Below are 15,263 nucleotides of genomic sequence, written 5' to 3' on the forward strand. Positions count from 1 at the left end.
AATCAGACACAATTATAAGAGAACTAGAAAGCTATTGCACAAATTAGCAAAATTGGGTTTCTAAATAATGAATCTTCCTTAGTGTTTATAAGCTAGATCCATGTACCATATCTGCTACTTAAGGTTCTTTAGCTGTACTCAAAGACACAACTGCAAAGGTAAAAGTTATGGAATGCTTAAAGACTGTTAATAGAAAACAGCAGTAAAAAACTCAAATGACTAAATTTGTTGTGATTTTGAAAATGCAATGTGCTTGTAGAAAAACAAATCAAATTTAATAAAAAAACAGGATTAGAAGAAAAATAATGTTCAGTTCCTAATAGCTATTATCTCCACAATACTCTATCCTGGCCCAATTAAATGGAAATGTCTTATTAGACTTATTTGCCTCATTTTAAGGAATGATATTTACAGGCTGTAGTCTATAAAACACAAGATTGACCTTGTGTTTGAAAGGTCTGGAAGCTATATGACATGAGAAAACATTAGGAAAAGATAAGATGTTTCAATTACATAAGGCAAGACTTAATGAAATACAAAAGAAATATCTTCAGATAGTTGATGTACTGTCATGGAAAATAGTGGCTAGATTAAATTATGTTGCTGGAGATGACAAAAACAACTTTTATGTACGACAATTATTCAGAGACAGATTTCAGTTCAGTACAAAGTGGTGTGCCTCTATAATAATTAGAGCTTCTGTTGGACAGCTCCAAGGAAATGGGCTGTCTCTCAGAGTGGTGCATTCCTGTCACAGGAAGTGTTCAGCTGAACCTAGATGAACACTGGTGATGGATACCATGGAATGTTTTTCCATTTTAGAAGGAAGATATAATTAGCTGACCTTTAAGCTTGTTTCTACCTTCTATATTCTCATTTTATGGTCACTTTGACACATTTCAATGTTATAAATTGTCATTCCAATCTATAATTGGAGGCTGATATCACATGAACCAGTAATCTGAGTGACAGTGTTTCATGATTCATGCCCCATTAAATACTAGTAAGCAATATATATTTATATACAAGTTGTTTTCACTTTTATTTTGCCATCAGGGTTTGTGTCTCCTACCCTACCATCTTGGTGATGTCAACCTTTACAATAATTAGATTTCATCAAGAATACATGTAAATATATTTGTACACAAGTAGACAGCTATACATATGTATTAAATAATTTATAACATTTTCATTTTAATGTATTCTTTTTTTCTCAATTAGTTATGATATTTTAAAGATTCAACATATTTTACTCTATTTTAAATTATCAAAACATCCTGTTCTCTTGGGCCAGTAAATGAATTAGAATTTTTGATTATTTGTTAGCTCGTTTGTTTACTGGAGGACCCAAACAGCTCAACGAATTTATTGTGTTAGTTTGTTTTGCATTGTTATGAAGAAATATCCGAGACTCTGCAATTTATTTTTTAAAAAGTATTTATTGACTCATGGTTCTGCAGACTATACAGGAAGCATGACAACAGCATCTGCTTCTGGTGAAGTCCCAGAAAGCATCCAATCATGGTGGAGGGGAAAGGGAGGGTAGGTGTCACATGGCAAGAGTGGGAACAAGAGACAGAGGATGAGAGGCCATGACTTTTTAAACAACGTGCTCTCATAAGAACTACTAAAGCAAGAACTCACTCATTACCAAAGGGATGGCATCAAGCTATTCATAGAGGATCCACCCTCATGACCCAAACCCCTCCCACTTGGCCACCCCCAACATTGGAGATCACATTTCAACATCAGATTTGAAGGGGACACACATTCTATGCAGTGGCCTGGTTAAGCTGTATATTTCATGCAGGCCAAAGACAATATCTGACATGTGCATAGAAGGATTAAAATTACATATCTCAATCCACATAGGCAATATGTCTCATTCTGCCATCACTCTACCTATTGCACTTTGCTGGGTTTAACCTGTTTTAGGTTTCCATAGTTTGTCTTTAAATATTTTGCTTTTTGCATGATGATTTAATTTAATTCTCTTAAGCTTACTCATGCATTTTATTAATATTATATTTTACTGGGGAATAAGAGTATCCAAGTGAAACCTCCATGCTTGTAGCACTCTAGCAAATTTATCTTCTTCATTCAGAAATTTGAAAAATTCTTATACTCTCTCTTAAAAGTTATTGAACTGTTATTCTTTTATTTTCAGTGGGCTTACACTAATATTTTGCCTTTTCTCTTCTTTTCCTAGCATATCCAAAAGGTATGAACTGAATATATACTGAGTGTACCACAATATCTCTTGTTCCAAGTAGTAATTTTAAATTTTACCAATCTTGAGTACTAAAAAGTAGAAAAAATCAGTAAGACTTACTATTTGACAGCACAATAGGGTGACAATAGTCAGAAATAACTTAATTGTATATTTTAACATAACTTAAAGAATATAATTCGATTGTTTGTAACTCAAAGAATAAATGCTTGACAGGATAGAAACCCTACCCTCTGCAATGTGCTTAGTTCACATTGTCTGCTTGTATCAAAACATCTTATGTACCTCATAAATATACACACCTACTATGTACCCACAAAAACTTTCTAAGGCTTTTTAAAAATCACCAACCAACTAATTTATTTGTTTAGTTCATTTACTGGAAGTAAAAGTATCAAAACATTTAATGTTTATTACTTTTAAATGAAGACCACAGTGCTATCGAAGAATTCATCAGTACGTTTCTGCAATTTAACCCCCAGTCAACTCTGTCAAACCAGTGTTAACATTATTTCCACCAAACATTAAATGTGGAAAAAAAAAATCTCTAAATATAATTCTGGAAAATGAATGTGTACATTTGTACACACACGTGTAAATATGTTTGTAGACATACATAGAAAGTTATTGATACATGTATTATATAATTTCCAATTATATAAAGTATATGTATGGATTTGAACATACATGTGTGTGTTTGTGTATGTGTGTGTACCAGCAAAGATACAGCAGTGGTAGATAAGCTAATATTACAGAAAAAAACTATCCATTTCATAAACTTGAATTTTCCATATTTATAAAACATGCAAACTTATTATAGCTTAACTTGTATAATTCATTGTCATTAAAAGTCTAATTCATTTAATAATTACTAATAATATGCACAAAAATTACAAATAAATATTATAAAATAATATAAGGTGCTATTCAAAAGATCAAACAAGTTACAAGAATGATGTCTACCTTCATCTAAATGTCTTGGATAAATTGGTGGGAATTTTATTTTGTTTTTATTTAACTCTTGATGGTCCCTGGCTAACCCAGGAAGACACTAAAACTATCATTTGTGAGTTTATACTACTTTTAAGTTCATTTAAATTGAAACATTAATTTCATTTAAATTGAACCAAGTTTCAATTTAAATAAATGTCACTTTTCAATGTGTATAACTTAGAAAACATACTCAAAACATACAAATTATTCATACTGAAAAACAGAGTCATGTATCTTTTTTGTAATCATTTTCATTGATGCTTTGTTTCACTTTATGATACACTGGTCTCTCGAAAAGAGAAAGAAAGAAAGAACAAAAAAGAAAAACATGTAGAGTCTCAAATTTCTATACTATAAGCTACAAATTACAAGAATCATGTCTTGTCTTCCTTCACAATTTTACCCACTGTATTCATCATAGTGTCTGGCAACAGTAGGTGGCACTAACTATTCCCTTAATATTTTTAATAAATATCTAATTCTAAGCAAATAAAGCTGTTTTAGAGATTGAATTGGTAAAAAAAAAAAAAAAAAAAAAAAAAAATTCAACAAAGAAATACCAATCAAACAGCATATTAAAAGGATTATTTAATATGACCAAATGAGATTTATCCTAGGAATTCAAGGGTGGTTAGACATAAGAAAATAAATAAATATAATGCACTATTTAATAGACTGAAGAAAAACAACATGTAATCAACTCACTTGATGTAGAAAAGACGTTGGACAAAAATTCAACATCCTTTCATGCTAAAATATTCAAAAATCAAAGAAAAGGGAATTTTCTTAACATATTAAAGGTTATTTATGTAAAACTCACAGCTAACATCATACTTGATGGTGAAAGATCAAAATGTTTCTCCTTATGAATAGGAACACAAGGGTGCCTGCTTTCGACCTCTCATTCAACTTTGTACTGGAAGTGCTAAATGGAACAATAAGACAATTAAAATAAATTTTAAAAAATCAAAATTATCAGGGAAGTTACTTCTGTTTATAAATGACATCATTCTACATAGAAAGCATCAAATAATCCACAAGAAATCTGCCAGAGCTAGTAATAAATTCAGGAAAGGTGTAGGATACATCAATATGCAACAATCTGCCAAATGAAATTATGAAAGCAAGTCCATTTGCAATAACGTCTACAAGAATGAAATACCAAATAATGAATGTAATGAAGGAGATGAAAGACTTGTACATTAAAAATTGTAAAACATTGGAAGAAATTGAAAAGTCAATCTTTAAATTCATATGAAACTTAAATTGGTCCCCAATAACCAAAACAATTTTGAAAAAGAAGAACAATGTTGGAAGCCTCATACTTCTCAGTTTTGATGCCTACTACAAAGCTACAATAATCAAACAGTGTTGTATTGGCATAAGGATAGACCTATAGACCAGTGGAATAGAATTGAGAGTCCAGATATAATTCTGTACATGAATGAGCAGTTGATTTGTGGCAAGGTGCCAAGTCTACTTAGTTGAAAAAGAATAGCATCTTTGACAAATGGTGGTAAGAAACTGGCTTTACATATGCAAAATAATAAAATTAGACCCCTAACTCACGTATGTAAAAATTAATTGAAATGGAACAACAACCTAAGGACAAAAGCTGAAACCATAAAACTCTCAGAAGAAAACATAGGGGTTAATCTTCTTGATCTTGGATATGGCAAGGGAATTAGAAAATGACACGAAAAGCACAACATACAAAGAAAAACTGCATATTAAACTTCATCAAAAATATAAAAATGTTTGCGGATCAAACGATACTAACAAGAAAGTGAAAACTGGTGGAATGAGAGAAAACATTTGCAAATTATATACTAAAATAAGAATTTAATATCCACATTATATTAAAAAACTCTTGAACTCAACAACACACAAACTATCTTATTTTAAAATGAGCAAAGAAATTAAGTAAACATTTCTCCAAATAAGATATACAAATGGCCAAAAGAACATAAAAAGATGTTCACTATCATTAGTTATTAGTGAAATGCAAATAAAAAGTACAACTAGATACCAATTTGTACATCCTAGGCATGTTTTATTAAAAAACAAAAAGGGAAAATAATTTTTTATGAGTGTGAAGAAATTGAAACCCTCATACGTTGCTGGAGGAAATGTAAAATGGTGCAGCTGCAGTGAAAAACAGTTTGGCAGTTCCTCAAGAAGTTAAACAAAATTATTCTATGACCCAGTAATTACATTTCCAGGCTTATACTCAGAAGAATTGAAACAAGGACTCAAACATTTACACCAATACTTATTGCAGCATTATTCACAATGACCAAAATGGTGGAAAGGTGGAAAGAATTCAAGTGTTGATCAACAGATGAATGAATAAACAGAATGTCATCTATACATATAATGGAATATTATTTAGCCAAGAAGGAACAAAGTTTTGATATATGCTACAACATGAATGAAACTTGAAAACATTGTGATGGGCTCAATAAGTCAGATACAAAGGTAGAATAATTTATTATTCTACTTATATAAAATATCTATAAATTCATAGAGACAGAAACTAGATTAGAGGTTGCCAGGTACTGAAGGGAGATGGAAATGGAAAGTTGTTGCTTAATGAGAATAGCATAACTGTTTGGGATAACAGAAAATCTTTGGAAGTAGATACTGGTCATCACTGTACAACATTGTGATTGTCACTAATGTCACTGAATGGTACTGCTGCAATCATTACATTTTCAAATTTTATGGTAGATGTATTTTATCTTCATTTTAAAAATCAAAATATAAAAATTTAAATTGTTTTGAAAGCAGCATACCCATATAGTTCTACTCTAAAAGATAAAAGCTTATTATGCTCACACATAATAAACAGTTTTTGTGCATCTAGCACCAGTGTTTGGCTGAATAAATAATCTCTACTTAAGGAGGTAACAGAGGTGAAAGTACTTTCCCATGTTAATTTGTCTGTGTCCCACAGCCTGTGATTGCACTTCCAAATGATGTCTACATGACACTAATAATTAAACCATTTTATTTTATTTTATATATATATGTTTTAATTTTTTTGTTCTTCTTTATTCTATAAAAAGAGATACATATGCAGAATGTGCAGATTAGTTACATAGGTCTACGCGTGTCATGGTGGTTTGCTACACCTACTGAACCATCCTCTAAGTTCCCTCTCCTTGCATCCTACTCCCAGCAGTCCCTGGTGTGTGTTGTTCCCCTCTCTGTGTCCATGTGTTCCCACTGCTCAACGCCCACTTCTGAGTGAGAACATGCGGTGTTTGGTTTCCATTTCTGTGTTAGTTTGCTGAGGATGATGGCTTCCAGCTGCAAACGACATGATCTCATTTCTTTTTATGGCTGCATAATATTCTGTGGTATATATGTACCACATTGTCTTTATCCAGTCTATCATTAATGGGCATTTGGGCTGGTTCCACCTTTGTTATTGTAAATATTTCTGCAATAAACATATGTGTGCATGCCTTTATAGTAGAATGATTTATATTCCTTTGGGTACATATCCAGTAATGGGACTGCTGGATCAAATGGTATTCCTGGTTCTAGATCCTTGAGGAATTACCACGTTGTCTTCCACAATGGTTGAACTAATTTACATTCCCACCAATAGTGTAAAAGTGTTCCTATTTCTCCACAGCCTCGCCAGCATCTATTGTTTCCTGACTTTTTAATAATTGCCATTCTGACTGGCGTGAGACGGTATCTCATTGTGGTTTTGAATTGCATTTCTCTGAACAGAGCCTTCAGGAGTAACACCACATATCTACAACCAGTTGATCTTCAACAAACCTGACAAAAACAAACAACGGGGAAAGGATCTCCTATTCAGTAAATGGTGCTGGGAAAACTGGCTAGCCATATGCAGAAAACTGAAACTGGACCCCTTACTTACACCTTTTGCAAAAATTAACTCAAGATGGATTAAATACTTAAATATAAAATCCAAAACTATAAAAATTCTAGAAGAAAATTTAGGCAATACTATTGAGGACATAGGCATGGGCAAAGACTTCATGACAAAAATGCCAAAAGCAATTGCAACAAAAGCCACAATGGACAAATGGGATCTCATTAAACTAAAGAGCACAGCAAAAGAAACTATCATCAGAGTGAACAGGAAACCTATAGAATGGAAGAAAATTTTTGCAATCTACCCATCTGACAAAGGTCTAATATCCAGAATTTACAAGGAACTTAAACAAATTTACAAGAAAAGAAAAAACATCAAAAAGTGGGCAAAGGATATGAATAGACACTTCTCAAAAGAAGACATTTATGCGGCCAACAAACATATGAAAAGAAGCTCAACTTCACTGATCATCAGAGAAATTCAACCATTTTATACTACATGCTTCATTAGATTGACTTTTGGATCACAGAATCTGTGAGAATGATTTATTTTAATATTTTAGAGAATTTTAAAATAAAATCTATGGATTAAGTAGACATGGTCTATTAATTTAAAAACCTGATATAGTTTAATTATTTTCCTGGAAGATCACAGTCTGTCACAGTTATATTGAACAAGTTGATTGCTATTTGATTTTACTCTTGCTTAATTAAATAAAGTTATGCACTCATATTATTATTAGATATCTTTGGGAATATCCCACATGTGCCCAAGTCATGTAGTACAAATAATGAATTTTCCTTTTCCAAAGAATAATATTGCTGTACCAAATAAGAAAATGTGTTTAAGGAAGAAACACCAACGTGTAAAGGTAAGCTATACAGTATCTGTCTGAAATAGCATAATTTACCTCTGTAAATCTAAGCGTAAAACTGCCTTAGTTAAAAATTCTACCTACTTCATAACATTTCTGTATCAGCAGAGAGACTAAGGAAGCACATGACCCTCTGTGTTCCTAATAAGGCAAAAATAAGTAACAAATAAATTTCAGCAAGAGGTGGTTTGGTTCAGAAATGTTCATATGGGTTAAGATTACCAACTTGCCTGAATAAGGAAATAAACTAAAACTGATTTGTTTCTATCTCTTTGTTTGCTAAAGTTTCTGTTTCCTATGGTTGAAAAACAATATCAGAGTATAATCTACTCCTATTTTTGATGGACATAACATAACCCCAAATATGGAAATCAGCAAAATAGCTAACATTTTTCTAAACAAATGATTTTCAAGTCTTTGTGTAATAGAATATTTAGTGAAACACTGATGTAATCACAAACATGAGAGCACCTAGCAAAGTGCCTGGCTCATTCAGTGAACTAATAAGTTAAATTGGATTTTTTTCATGTATGTTCCCCCTAGTCAGTATCATTAGTAAATCTAAAATAAGACACACACACACACACACACACACACACCACACACACACACACACACACACACACCCCCGAGGAGAGGGGGGGAGAGAGAGAGAGAGAAAGAGAGAGAGAGAAAGAATTAAATTTGGAGTTAAAAAGCTAAATTTAATGCTCCCTACATAAAATATGATAGAGAAAATGCTAATACACATTAGGAATGAACACTTAAAGCCTGTGCCCCATTTTTGTCACAATTTATTATAAACAACTTATTAGAACAAGGGTTTAAAAAAAGAAAAATTATCAGGGTATCTGGCATTTTCAGATGTTTTCATCAACATATCCCAGAGGTTGAAAATGGCCTAGGATATTTTGACTTTTGAAAGACCCAGTATATTATAAATGATGAAATATCAAAGCAAGTTTATCAAAATGAGGTTAGGCTTTAAAGGATTACAGATAGTGAGTTGATCATTTTAACACACTGAAAATACCCTGACTTATGAATAACCTCAGTTGGAGATTAATATCAAAAGTGTCATTGGTATGTCCTTCACAAAAATGAGACCCAGCACCCTCTATGTGGCACGTAGTCCTGTTTTGCACAATTCCCACATGATGAAGATTACCCTGTAAACGTTAGAACTATTTTTCCCTTAATTATTATTGATTGTGATAGATATGTTTAAAATATATTTATTTTCCTTTTAAGAGACTATTTAACTTAATGTCATAAAGCATCAAAAATAATAACATCAAATATTACTATTCACCATTTTAATGATATTATATTACCATATGTTCATTAAACAGAAATGACATACTTCTTTCCCTTTAGAATGTTATACTATCTATCTAGAGGTAATTCAGACATTCAATATTTATTCAGTGCCTGTTATATGCAAAGCGCTATTATAGGCTCTGAAGATATATCAAGAAAGAAAACACACACACACACACCAACCCTATTCTTAATGTAGCAGTCAAGGCAGAGGTTGAGGGGAACAACAGAAAAAGTAATTATTTTATTTATTGAATTTTTGAAAATATCATTTAATATTAATAAAAATGTAATATATGCTTATTGCAAAATTAGAAGCAATACAGGAGAGTATAGTAAATATTAAAAGTCCTCCCTTTCTACTTATCCACAAAATCCCACTTATGAGGAGGAACACTGCTGAGTCCTTATATGTATATGTACATTATATATGAATCATATTGTCTCCACGATGAGAGAAAAAATATTTATATTTAGGCATACACACTTATGAATAATTGATCTATATATTTATAGCCCTTTTCTCACTATATATATATATATATATATATATATATATATATACAGATCTTTTTCTATGTGTGTAATTTATATACATGGTCTTACTACTGAAATTTGGGTATGCTAGAGATGAACAAATTATTTATTTTAGCTCTCTAAATCTAAATATTTCTGATTCCAAGAGCTGATAGAACAAATCACTTCAATCTTTCATTGTAATAATTCTTCTTATTTTTGTGTTTCCATGATTCCAGGAGACATATTGAATATATAGAAAATAGACCCTGTAATCTTCAGTTCTATATGGTCAGTGCATGGAACGCTTATCATTATCCATGTCAGCATGATCCTTTGAGATACAAGGTATTCAGGTTTCAATATTAAATAATTCATATTAGCCTTTTTCTAGGCTGAGAATTCTGGGCCGTAAGGTTTAGTCTTCTAGGCAGCATTCTTCCTCCTCCCCTCACGCCTGCCTCTCACTTTGCATCCCATCCATTCCACACTAAAATTACTATCACTTCCCTGGAGTGTTTCAAGCTAGCACAGACAACAGATAGCAACTCCTCATGTAATCTGCAGAGTAGCATCACCATCTGAGGCTCAGGTGCTTGTTCGAGTGCTCACTCTCTCCCTCTGCTTTTGTCATTTCCCTCTTCCTTTTTCAACTTTAAGGGGTTAGAAATTCAAATTTGTGACGGGGTGGGAGACATAAATTTAATGTGGGAGGTAGCAGAGTATGCTGCCTTCAGGAGATATCATTGTTTTTTCCCTTTAACCATGCTTACTCGATAGCTCTGTTTGAATTCCTCTGATAATAGTGCACCCACCACATTACATATAATATTAAATTTTATTTATGAATTTAATGAGTTGTAAGAAAGTTCTGCTTTCCTTGAACCACAATATGTCATTGGGTAATGTCTACACATTTATTTTAACACAGATCTACTTGTGGAGCTAATAGTATCAGGCCTAACACACAAAGCTCCAAGACTATTTGAATAAAAGTTTCATAGCCTCTCAAAGGTATCCCTTCTCTAAATTGAACTCCATCACTTACTTCTTTTTCATGGAATATCTTCATGAGATATTTTCTCCATATTCTCTGTCCTCTGCAAAATTAAACCAAGGCCTTATTTGTTTTAGTATTGTTCTTAAAATGTAAAATTTAATACTAGACATAGAACTAGAACTCAATTTTATTTACCAGAAGCCACTTAAGGACTAAATAATTATTTTCCCTACGTGCTCTATTTTTCCATTAGGAAATGAGATTCAACATGAAAGTTAGAACATTGTACCAATAAATTTTGAAAAATTATGGCTATAACAGCTTTACAAATAAGGATATTAATGATTCATATTGAGTTACAATGCATGTTTATCTTAAAGACTAGGATGTGGAAAACCACTAGCTAAAGATTATAGATGTATTTGTTACCATGTAGTGTAAACAAACAAACAAGAACAAACAAATTAAAAGGCTACATTAAAGTAAACAGATAAGAGTTACACTGTACTTACTCTGATTTATAATTAAATAGCAAAGGTAGCAGGACTTCAAAACACATTACTTTTGGGGGACTAACAAAAACAATATCAAGGCAACAATGAATGATAGCAAAACTTAAATAAAGGCCCATCTGTGTGAACATGTGTAGTACAAACTTTACAATTGTGTACCAGCCCGTTTTGCTAGTAGATTTATAGTTATCTTACTAACTTTAACTTTATTTTTAATATCAAATTTGAATAATCCTTATTAAATTGCTGTTAGTTACACCCCACTTATTAATCAATTCCCTCATTTCTTGCACACATAGTTTTCACATGTACCGTGTTTTGGTCACTGTTCTAAGTTCTGGAGCTAGTTCAATAAAGAAGAAAATGAAACTCATTGCCCCTCATGCATGTTATATTATTATAATTTTTATTTCAATTTTTATTTTTAAATTTTTAATCTTTGTGGGTGCTTACTAGGTGTATATATTTATAGGATATATGAGATGTTTTTACACAGACATGCAATACATAATAATTACATCATAATAAGTGGGTTATCCATTCCCTCATTTATCCTTTGTATTATAAACAATTAAGTTATACTGTTTTAGTTAATTTAAAATGTACAATTAAATTATTAACTGTAGTCACCCTTTTGTGCTATCAAATAGTAAGTCTTATTCTCTCTTTAAAACTATGATTTTATTGAACTTATTAACCATCCTCAACCCTCCCCTGCCCCGCACTATCCTTCCCAGACTCTGTCAACCTTCCTTCTACTGTCTATGTTCATGAACTCCATCATTTTGATTTTTAGATCCCACAAATAAGTAACAACATATGATGTTTGTCTTCCTGTGCCTGACTTACCTCACTTAACATAATGAACTCCAGTTCCATCTGTGTTGTTGCAAATGACAGGATCTCATTCTTTTTATGGTTGAATAATATTCCATTGTGTATATGTACCACTTTTTTTATCCATTCATCTGTTGATGGACACAGGTTGCTTCCAAATCTTGGATCTTGTGAATAATGCCACTGCAACAAACATGGGAATGCAGATATCTCTTCAATATACTGATTTTCTTTGTTCTGGGCATATACCCAGTAGTGGGATTGCTGGCTCAATGTTTAGTTTTTGCAGAACCTCCAAACTGTTCTACATACTAGTTGTACTAGTTACATTCCCACCAACAGTGTATGAGGGTTTCTTTTTCTCTACATCCTCACCAGCATTTGTTATTGACTAATTTTTGGATAAAAGTCTCTTTAACTTGGGTGAGATGATATCTCATTGTAGTTTTGATTTGCATTTCTCTAATGATCAGTGATGTTCAGCATCTTTTCATATGCCTATTTGCCATTTGTATATCTTTTTTGAGTAATGTATAGTCAAATATTTTGCCCATTTTTAAGTCAGATTATTAGATCTTTTTTCATATAGAATTGCTTGAGCTCCTTATGTATTCTGGTTATTAATCTCTTTTCAGGTGGATAGTTTGCAAATATTTTCTCTCATTCTGTGTGTGGTCTCCTCACTTTGTTGATTGCTTCCTTTGCTGTGCAGAAGCTCTTTAAGGTGATGTGATCCCAAGTGTCCATGTTTGTACCATGCCTGCATCCCAGGGATAATATGGTCATAATAAATAACCTTTTAAATTTATTGTTGAATTTGGTTGGCTAGTATTTTCTTGAAGATTTCTGCATAGATATGCATCATAGATATTGGCCTTTAGTTTTTGTTTTGTTTTGTTTTGTTTTTTGATATGTCTTTGTCTGGTTTTGGTATCAGGATAATACTGGTCTCATAGATTTGAGTTTTGAAGTATTATCTTCTCTATTTTTCAGAATAGTTTGAGTAGGATTGGTATTTGTTCTTTACATATTTGGTAGAATTCAGCAGTGAAGCTATCAAGTCCTGGGTTTTTCTTTCCTCAAAGAGTTTTCATTCTAGCTTCAGTTTAACTACTTGTTATTAGTTTGTTCAGGTTTTGCATTTCTTCATGGGTTCAAACCTGGTAGGTTGGACATCTTCAGGAATTTGTCTATGTCTTCTAGATTTTTCAATTTACTGGCATGTAGTTGGTCTATAGTGCAGATTAAGTCCAATTATTTTTTGTTGATATTCTTTATGGAAGAGCTTTCCAATGCTGAAAACGGAATGTTGAATTCTCCAGCTATTATTGTTTTGGGGTCTATGTCTCTCGTTAGCTCTAATAATATTTGCTTTATATATATGGGTACTCCAGTGTTGTGTGCATATATATTTAAAATTGTTATATTCCTTTTCTGAATTGACCCATTTATATAGTGACCTTCTTTGTCCCTTCTTATAGTTTTTGTCTTGAAATCCATTTTGTCATATATAAGTATAGCTACTCCTGCTCTTTCTTGGTTTCCTTTGGCATGAAATATCTTTTGTCCTCCCTTTATTTTCAGTCTATGTGTGCCTTTATAGGTTAAATGTGTTTCTTGTAGGCAACAGATCAATGGATCGTGTTTCTTTATCCATTCAGCCACTCTGTGTCTTTTGAGTGGAGAGTTTAGTCCATTTACATTTCAATGATTCAGAGTAATTATTGATAAGTAAGGACTTATTCTTGCCATTGTGTTATTTGTTTTCTGGCTGTTTTGTGGTCCTATCTTTCTTTTAATTGGTATTATTATTATTATTATTTTATTTATTTATTTTTTTTGAGACAGAGTTTCACTCTTGTTGCCCGGGCTGGAGTGCAATGGCGTGTCTCGGTCACCGCACCCTCCACCTCCCAGGTTCAAGTGATTCTCCTGCCTCAGCCTGCTGAGTATCTAGGATTATAAGCATGTGCCACCATGTCCAGCCAATTTTTGTATTTTTTAGTAGAGACAAGGTTTCTCCATGTTGATCAGGCTGGTCTCGAACTCCCAACCTCAGGTGATGTGCCCATCTTGGCCTCCCAAAGTGCTGGGATTACAGATGTGAGCCACCACACCCAGCCGGTATTATCTTTCTTTTTTCTTTCCTTCCTGTTTTCCTTTTAGTGAAGGTAATTTTCTCTGGTGATGTGATTTTGTTTCTTGCTTTTTGTGTGTGTGTATCCATTGTATAATTCTTGGTTTTAGGTTACCATTGTGGTTGTAAATACTATTTTATAATACATTATTTTAAGTTGATAACAACTTAAAAATGTTTGTCTAAATAAACAAATAAGCAAAAAGAAAACTAATACTCTATGTCTTAACTTCATCTCCCCACTTTTTAACTTTTTGTTGTTTCTATTTATGTCTTATTGTACTATGTTTTGAAAAGTTGTTGTAATTATTTTAATTGGTTAATCGTTCAGTACTTCTTCTTAAGATTAGTTTGCACATCACAGTGTTATAATATTAGTTACTGTGCTATACTATTCCGTGTTTTTCTATATACTTATTTCAGTGAGTTTTGTCCTTCAGAAGATTTCTTATCACTCATTAACATCCTTTTCTCTCTGGTTGCAATAGTTCCTCTAGCATATCGTGTAGGGCAGGTCTGGTGTTGATGAAATCACTACGATTTTCTTTGTCTGGGAAAGTGCTTATTTCCCCTTCATGTTTGAAGAATATTTTCACCAGACATAATAATGTAGGGTAAAAAGGCTTTTTTTGTTTGTTTGTTTATTTTCTTTTCTTCATTAGCATCTTCATATGTCATGCCACTTTCTCCTGGTCTGTGAGATTTCCACTGAGAAGTCTGCTGCCAGACATATTGGAGCTACATTGTATGCTATTTGTTTATTTTCTCTTGTTGCTTTTAGGATTCTTTTTTCATCCTTGACCTTTGGGAGTTTGATCATTAAAGGCCTTGAAGCAGTCTTCTTTACATTAGATTTACTTGGTGTTCTATATCCTTCCCTTACTTGGATATGATATGTTCATCTAGTTTGGAAAGTTCTTCATTATTATCCCTTTGAATAAACTTTCTACCTTATCTCTTTCTCTATATCCTTTTCTAGGCAAATCAC

The sequence above is a fragment of the Trachypithecus francoisi genome, unplaced genomic scaffold (assembly GCF_009764315.1).
Source record: "Trachypithecus francoisi isolate TF-2019V2 unplaced genomic scaffold, Tfra_2.0 Lachesis_group13, whole genome shotgun sequence".
Classification (NCBI taxonomy): Eukaryota; Metazoa; Chordata; class Mammalia; order Primates; family Cercopithecidae; genus Trachypithecus; species Trachypithecus francoisi.